At 51.5% G+C, this 8762-nt stretch overlaps 1 protein-coding gene across 2 annotated transcripts in view; it reads left to right on the forward strand.

Moving 5' to 3' along the window:
* The window catches only part of EFCC1 (EF-hand and coiled-coil domain containing 1), a 42351-nt gene that overhangs the window by 16277 nt on the left and 17312 nt on the right, over positions 1–8762 (forward strand). The window lies entirely within an intron of this gene.

An 8762-nucleotide genomic window follows, 5' to 3' on the forward strand; every position in this document is an offset into this window, starting at 1 on the left:
CAAGCCAGCATTTCTGAGCCCCTGCTGGGCATGAGGCACGTGCTAAGGATTTCTCGCACAACCTCGTTTAACCCCCAAGCAGCGCTGTGAGCCATTTTCAGTAATAATGCTCTAGGCTGCAAGAAACAGAAAACCCAACTCCGGGGGCGCCTGGCGTCAGTGAAGCGTCTGCCTTCGGCTCAGGTCATGACCTCAGGGTCCTGGGATCGAGCCCCGTGTTGGGCTCCCTGCTCCCTCCTTCTGTCTCTCCCCACTGCTTGTGCTCTCTCTCTCTCTCTATCTCAAATAAATAAATAAATAAATAAATAAATAAATAAATAAAATCGTTAAAAAAGGAAAGAAAAGAAAACCCAACTCCAAATGGCTTAAATCTTAAGGACACTGATGGTCATGCGTGAGAAGTCCAGGGGAAAGCAGTTTCTTTGTAGCTCAGTGATGTCTGCAAGGATATGGTTTTTTTCTTTTTCCTTTTCTTTTTAAGATTTATGGGGAGGGGGAGAGGGAGAGGGAGAGAATCTCAAGCAGACTCCCCAGTGAGCACAGAGCCTGATGCAGGGCTTAATCTCATGACCCTGCGGTCATGACCTGAGCTGCAATCAAGTCAGACACTTAATCAACTGAGCCACCAGGCGCCCCATGCAAGGATACAGGTCTTCATCTTCCCACACTATCTTCCTCAGCTTGTCATCTTGGCCTGTCAGCAAGTGCCCCTCGTGGTCACAAGATAGCTGCCATGGCCTCAGGCATCACTGCCACATCCACAGACAGAAACATAACTTCCTCCCTGGACTTCCCTTCTCCCAGAGATCCTCCTGGAAGACTTTCCCTTCCCTCTCCTTGGCCAGAAGCACATCCCATGCCTATCCCTAAACCAGTCCTTGGTAAAGGGAAGGAATCATGATCAGCACAGACCAATCAGATCTCTTCTCCAAAAGCACATGGCCACTCTGCCTGAAAGAATAAGGTGGTGCGGTTGTGTGCCATCAAGGCAGATGGGGTGTGTGTGTTTGTGCAGTTGTGTTTGGTTTCTATGCAACCGTAACAAATTACCACAAACTTGGTGGCTTAAAACAACACCCATATATGATCTCATGCTGTGTGGGCCAGAAGTCCAGGCAGTCTTGGCTTGGTTCTCCCTAGGCTCTCACGAGGCGGAAATCAAGGTGTCACTGGCCACGTATAGAGGCTCAGGGGAAGAATATGTTTCCAAACTCAGGCGTTGGCAGAATTAGGTTCCTTTCCGTTGTAGGACTGAGATCCCCCTTTGCTTGCTGGCTGTCAGCCCCGGGGTCATGCTCCACACTCCACCTCATGTGGCCCCATTCGCCCTCCAGCCAGCAAGGACCCCAGTCCTTCTCATGCTTCAGATCTCCCCGACGACCTCTCTGTGCCAGCCAAGAGAGCTCTCTGTTTTTGTTTTTATTTTTTTAAGACTATTTATTTATGTATTTATTTGACAGAGAGACAGAAAGAGTGTGAGCAGGGGGTGGGGCAGAGGGAGAGGGAGAAGCAGACTCCCCACTGAGCGAGCAGGGAGCCCGACGCGGGGCTCGATCCCAGGACCGTGGGATCATGTCCTGAGCACGCAGGCGCCCCTAGAGCTCTCTGTTTTTAAAGGGATTCGTGTGACTAGACGGGAAAAATAACCCCCTTAAGATCAGCTGTACCATACAACATAACACCATCACGGGAGTGACCCCTCCCCACATTCACGGACCGCAGGAATTAGGGTGGAACCGTGAGTCATTCCTAGAAATTCTGCCCACCCTGCAGTAACCATGGTGCGCGCCACAGTCAGACATTTTTTTGGGAAAGAAAGGTGAAGTTTAGAAGGGTGACGTGAGTTGCTCAAGGCCATACCAGCCAGGGGTCCATGTCGCAAACAACAGGAAATGACACCGGCTCACTGAAGCAGGAAGGGAATTCTTTGCGGGGGGTGTCAGGGGTCGGCACCGTCTATGGGTAGGTTGGAGGGCCAGACTCAGGCCAAGAGCAGGGCAGGGCAGACCCAGCCGGTCCGGGAGCAGGCTGCTGGGGCGCCCTCCTGCCACCTGTGGCCCATGTCCCACGCCATCAGACGCCACCAGTGAGCTCAAATGAGCTTGCACCTGCGTGTGGACCTGCGTCCCACAGACTCAGCCGCCCACCCCCTTAGCATATCAGCTACAAACATCCCTCCCTCCTGCTGACCCAGACAGACACATTGCGCTCCCCTCAGTGTGGCTTTCTGGCCCCTGCCCATTGGTTGCTCTGCTCCATATCCCCATTCAGGGCTCTTAGCAAACCCAGCAGGTGCTGGCTGGCTGGCCTTAGCAGCAAAGGTGAGACCTCAGTCCACCACACTGATTAAACATGTTTTCCCTGGACGAAATTCTATCCACTGGGGGCAAAAGCCATCAGTTAAATCAGGGGTTCGCAAACTATGGCCCGTGGGCCCAATCTAGCCTATTTTTGTACCTGATGCAAACTCTGATTTTAACCTTTTTAAGTGGTTGAGCAAACTCAAAAAGGAACGGTATTCCCGACACAGAAGAATTTCATGGACTTCAAATTTCAGTACCCGTGAATCAAGTTGTATGGGAACCCAGCCATGTTCATTCCTTTCTGTATAGCTGCTTTTGCACTAGAAAGGCAGAACTGAGTCATTCCAACAGTGACCACCTGGGCCACTAAGCCCAAAATATTCAGTACATGGCCCTCTCCGGGAAGTTTCTCTGCATGAAATGATAACGTCCTCCAACTTCTATGCTGGTCATTGGTGAACATTTATTCTGACATTTGGAAACTGGTGTATTCTGAGCAGGAGACTTGGGTCGGAGCAGGGGTAGGGATGGATTTTTTTCCCCCTTTTCTTCCCCTTTCCCTATCTGCCCTATAGGCAACCATTCTTGTGTGAGTTCCGTGTACCTTGTTGCTGTGTCCTTGCAAAATGTGTGGTTTTGTGTCTATGCCGCATTTCCGTAACGGCACCGCGTTCTCTTCCTCACTCTGTTCCTCGCATTCTTCGCTCCGTGTTGCAGGTTTCAGGGGCACTGGTTTTGTGCACATCTGTCCTCTGCTTCTCCTGCTGAGTCTCCCACCCAGTCCCAGGGGCGGACACCCACCCAGTCCCAGCGCTGCCTCCCGCCTCCGTATCCACAGATGACCCGCGCCCTGCGGACTGATGCGAAAACCTCCCCCAGAAAATGTACCCCGAGGAGGAATTGCCGGGTGGGGGAGGCTTAGACAGAGTCTGGCCAAGGAACACCAGCTGGCTCCCGTGTCTTCTTTGATGGAATCCTATTCACCAAATGCTTTGGGCCTTGTCATTTTGTTTTTTGAGTTTTGATTTGAGCTGTTCCCCACCCCTAGGTTTCAAAGCTATTCATCCCGCCGCGTGCTCTATTCTCATTCTGCCCTTCCCATTTAGGTCTTTAACCAAGATCCGCCCCTGCAGGTGGCACAGACGGGGACCCAGGCTGAGCTTTCTCTGTGGAGAGGGATGCGCTGGGATTGTGGCAGGAACCTCACTCGCGATGTAGTTTGTGTTCGTGCACCGGCAGAGTCGAGTTCTAGATCCAGGGAATTGCAGTTGGAGCAGAATTGTCACCGCGTGAACACAATAGTGACTTGACGAGGTGGCTTACAAGGGAGAATTACAGTTCCAGGCAAAATGACTATGAACTATTACTTCACCTTTCTAACAGTCTCAGTGCTCTCCAACAGCACTTCCTGTGATGATGGAAACGGCCTACGTCTGCACTGTCCGATATGGTAGCCGTAAGCCACACGTGGCTACTGAGCACTTGACGTGTGGCTAGCAAGGCCGAGGAACTGATCTTTAGTTTTATTTCACTCTGATTCATTTAAATGTCAGCAGCCCGGTGTGACTAGTGGCTGCCATATTCAACGGCACAGATCAGGTTAAGAAACGGCGGGACTGTCCCTGCGCTCAAGCATTTATTTGAGGTTTTGGAAAAACAAACTGACTAGAAAAGGAGGCAGTTGTGAGCAGAGGGTGGAGCAAACAAGAGTTGTGTGCCCACCGTGTGCCAAGCACGCGAGTCCTCAGCCCCAGCTCTCATCCATGAACGGGGGCGATGTCCCCATTGAAAAGCTGGGGACACTGAGTCTCAGTGAGGGGAAGGGGTTTGATGAGGGCACCCCTTGACTAAGAGCCTGGCACAGGAGGAAACAGGTACAAGCCGATCCCCAATCCTGCATGGCTCTGGGAGCCCAGAGGCCCCCCGGGGAGGGGACGGGACGGCTGCCGGCCAGCGGGCACTGGCAGATGCAGATCCTGGTGCCTCCCCAGGGCATGGGCGTGGCCCAGGTGGCTGACCCGGCAGCCTCCAGGTCCAAATCCATCGGGTGGGCACCTCACAGTCGCCCCCACAAGGCAGCCCAGAGCTAGGTTTGGCTGGAGGCTGCCGCAGCCAGTGGGACATGTGGCTAGAACGGAGTCTACACAGGGCATGTCTCTGGAAGCAGCATCTCCCCCAGGGACGTTCTGGAACTTGTGTGGAGGGAGTGTTTGCCTCGATGACTAGGGGGACAATGTTCCTGGCACTTGGGATACAAGCCTCTGCACAGGTGCTGTGCAACCCAGGATGGCCCTGTGCGCCCCATGACTTCCAGATGTCCCTGGACATTCATTTTGTGAAAAACTCGCTTTCACTACAATGATCTAAGACAAGACTCTAACTCTGCTTTACCTATAAATACAACTTTTTTTTTTGCACAGTTTTAACGTACAGTGGATTTTCCAAGAATCAATGCTGTGTGAGTAGTGGGAAGGTTCCACCTTGTCTGGAATTTTCCCAGAATTGCTCCTCATTTCAGAAGCACGTCACAGATGCTGACAACACTTGTGCGTAAGCAGCTGATAAGGAGCGCCTGTGTCCGCTGACATTCGTTATGCTGTGTCCCAGTGCGTCTGCACGGCCATCTATCCACCTCTCCACCCGTCCGTCCGCCTACCTATCCATCCGTCCATCTGAATCTAGTTTCTTAGCCCTTCTTTCAAAATGTCAAATATAGGAAAAGAATGTCAACAATACGCAATTGTTGAGACTAAACCTTACTAGCCTCAAATTCAAACTTTGCCGTTTTAACAACAACAACAACAAAAAGCAGAAACAGACCCATAAATACAGAGGACAAACTAATAGTTGCCAGAGGGGAAGGGGTGGGGGGATGGGCAGAATGGGGGAAGGGGAGTGGGGGATACAGGCCTCCAGTTATGGAATGAGTGAGTCAGGGGGATGAACGGCACAGCACAGGGAATATAGTCCGTGGTATTGTGACAGGGTTGTATGGTGACCGATGGTAGCTACGCTGTGGCGAGCAGAGCGTAATGCGTAATCACCATGTTGGACGCCTGAAACTAACGTGACCCTGCGTGTCAATTATACTTCTATTTTTAAAAAATCTCAGGCATTATAAGTAGGTTTAAGCATCTAAAAATATCATTATGTCTAAATATTTATGTATTGAAATATATATATAATAAAATTCCTTTTCCCTTTAAATCACTGTTAAACTATCACATTGTTTCAAAGTATTTGTGAAGATTAGGCATATTATTTGCCCAGCTCATTTTGGGATCACACAGGGACATTCCAAAATAGCCATTGTAAAAAGAGGGTTCCCATACTCCGAGTTGGGGTCCTCTCCATCGGGGAGCGAACTGAGCGGCGGAGGTGTTAAAAGCATAGCTCTCGTAGCACCCGGAGCTCACTGGGTGCTGGTGTCTGACGGTTTGCTGTGCTGCACACATTCTCCTAGGGTCTGTGCCATTTTTTGCCATATCTGCATAGCACCTGTATCATTATTATTTGATGAACATTTTCCCTTAAATCATCTCACTCTTTTGACTTAAATAAATTCATTTAAAAGAAGAGTATTTGGGGGCAGCTGGGTGGCTCAGTCGGTTAAGCATCCGCCTTCGGCTCAGGAGTCCCGCATCAGGCTCCCTGCTCAGTGGGGAGTCTGCTTCTCCCTCTCCCTCTGCCCCTCCTCCTCTGCTCATGCTCTCTCTCTCCCTCTCAAATAAATAAATAAAATCTTTAAAAAATAAAAAATAAAAGTAAAAGAAGGGTACATCACTGTCATACAGGTAAAACTAAAATTGTTTGGTGTGCTTGCTCATTGTTTTTAATATGTGTTAAAAATAAATGCTTAGCTGTTCAACACACACGCACGCACACGCACACACACGTTCATCTGAGCGCCACCTCAAATGGCCTCGCATGCTGGTGAAGGTGGGAGCTCCCCGTGTTTGGAAGACATATTGAAATATATATTATAAAACTCCGTTGTGAAATAAGGGTTAAGAAAATATATCCAGGTGGATGGATGAGTGGCTGGCTGGCTAGGTGAACGGATGGGCAGGTGGATGGATAGGTAGACGTGCAGACTCACTGGGACACAGCACAGTGAAGGCCGCTGGACACAGGCATTCTTTGTCAGCTGGCTATTTTCTTCATCTTCATGGGACCCAGGGCCCCTCTGTGTTTACTGATGAGTAAATGGAGGAATGAAATGAATGCTTGGGGGGAGGTCACACGGCAAAGCCATAGTCCTGTGGGGCGCAACCCAGATTTGGCCGCTCCCAAGACCTCCCTCTGCGTCACAGATCCCAAGAAAGGGGGTCTGTCTGTTGGAGACCTGGAGCCAAGGGCCAGGAGCTGCAGGACAGGAGAAGAGCAACATCTGGCCTTTGTCAGATTGTGTAAGCTGCTGGGCTGGTGGCCAGATGTGGCCGTCAGCCTCTGACAGGAGGGAGACATTAGGGGTTCACCCCAGGCTCCGGGCAGTGCACAGATGTGGCCGGCTGGAGGCAACGCCCGACCGCACACGAGGACTCAGGTCTGTCCGGGAGGGAGGGTGGAAGGGGCTAGTGGACAGCCTGCCAGGCCCACCTTTTTCCCCAGAACTGCCTGGAGCTGAGAGGGGGTCCTTCTCCAATGGCCTCCGCAGTCACAGGACCCCCCCCCCCAGTTCCTCCATGGCTCCCAATGGGGAGTGGCACAGAGGCGCAGGGGGCTCACAGGCCAGGGAGGCATGGAGCGAGGAGGCTGCGCCTTCTGGTTTGGAACTGGCGAATTGTTAGCTCCTCACAGGGCTGACCCCCATTTTAAGGGAGAAAGAACAGCCTCGGGTTTGGGAACAGACAGAAAAGAAGGCCTAGCTAGAACTGACTCACTCTGGTTTGTTGTTTTATGTATTTCTCTGGTTACTTCCTACATATTACAAAATACTGGCTTTTCACTCCTGGTAATAATGTTTCCTATTAAAGGACATCTGTATTAGTAAGCAATAGGGTCAGTGACCAAAAATGTCTACGGTTTAGGAAACTCTACGTCATCCTCCCACTTTCAGGGTCCGCCCCTCCGTGAGGTGGGCAGGGAGGTTAGCCCCTGATTCACTGGAAAAGCTGATCAGAACTGGGAGGTTTGGGAGCTAGGATGCCACCGGGATCTTGTGGCTCTCCTCTCTGTCCTTTCTGAAACAATCTAAGAGTAGAAGATGTTGGGGGAACCTGGAATCCCCATCCAGGCTCTGGATTTGTCCAGGCCCGATGTGCCCCTCTTCTTCTTCAACCCCACTACTGCCAATGGTTTCGTTCACTGATTCATTCAACCAACTTTTCCTGGGCCGCTCTGTCCCTGGGCTGTATGCCCAGAGGAAATCCCAGTCTGATGAGGGATGCATATCCTAACAGGACACCTGAGAGCATGTGAGCTCTGGGAGCCCATTCGAGAGACAGTGGAGTTCTGAGACGAAGTGGCATTTGCATTAGAGAAGGGAGAGTGAAGGGCCAATAGGATTTTCCAGACAGAGCTTGCTAGGCTCAGGGTGCACACTGAAGATGGAGGAATCTGTGTGATCTTGGGCAAATTACTCTGTTCTCTGCACCTCAGTTTCCCCCTCTGTAAAATGGCAGCAAGAAGAATCACTCCTTGAGTTGCTGGGGAGGGTAGATGAGTTGGCACAAAAATACTCAGAAGAGAACAGTGTCAGGCACATGGTAAGGCCATATAGGCGTTGGTTGTGCTTGTCATGCGCAAAGGCCCCAGGAGTGACACACAGGAGAATGAGTGGGTCTGGCTGTGCTGTGCCCGGTGGTCATCACCTGTGATGAGGCTGGAGGGTTGGTCAGATCTTGGAGGACCTTCGATGTTGTGTTAGGACATTGGAGTTCTTTCTAATGGCCACAGAGAGCATTTTGAAGGGAAGAGAGACAGGGCCAGAGCTGACCTCTGCTCCCTTTGGCAGTACAGTGGGCACTGGAAGGGCAGCACTGGGCGTGGGAAGGGAGCAGAGGGGCTTCTTTCCAACCACGGGGCCCTCCTGAGCGAAATGTGTTCTTTCTTCCTTGGGATCTTTGCTTTGCAACTTCGGAAACTTGTCCATGAAGGGGCTGGAATATCAGGGGATCTGGACTTCTCTAGTTGCCATGGGAAGCCACAGAGGGCTTTGGAACAGGGTCAGAGCTGTCTTCTAGGAAATGACCATGAGAGCAAGTGCTGATGGCCCAGGCGTGGGGGGGGGAGGAGAGCTGTTACACGATGCAGCGTCAGCTCTGTGACCTTGGGGCTGGCGGTTTAAGGAGGCTGGACCTGCCGGTCACGAGGGGCCATAACACCCAGATCATTCAGCAAGGCCACAGGTGACCCTCTGCCCTGTCCCCAGGCAGCCATCTCCTCCCTGGAGCCAACCCTCTGGGACCCATCCTTATGGGAAACCCTACTTAAACCACTGGGCCACATGGTCCAGGC

This window comes from Ursus arctos, unplaced genomic scaffold (assembly GCF_023065955.2).
Source record: "Ursus arctos isolate Adak ecotype North America unplaced genomic scaffold, UrsArc2.0 scaffold_14, whole genome shotgun sequence".
Lineage (NCBI taxonomy): Eukaryota > Metazoa > Chordata > Mammalia > Carnivora > Ursidae > Ursus > Ursus arctos.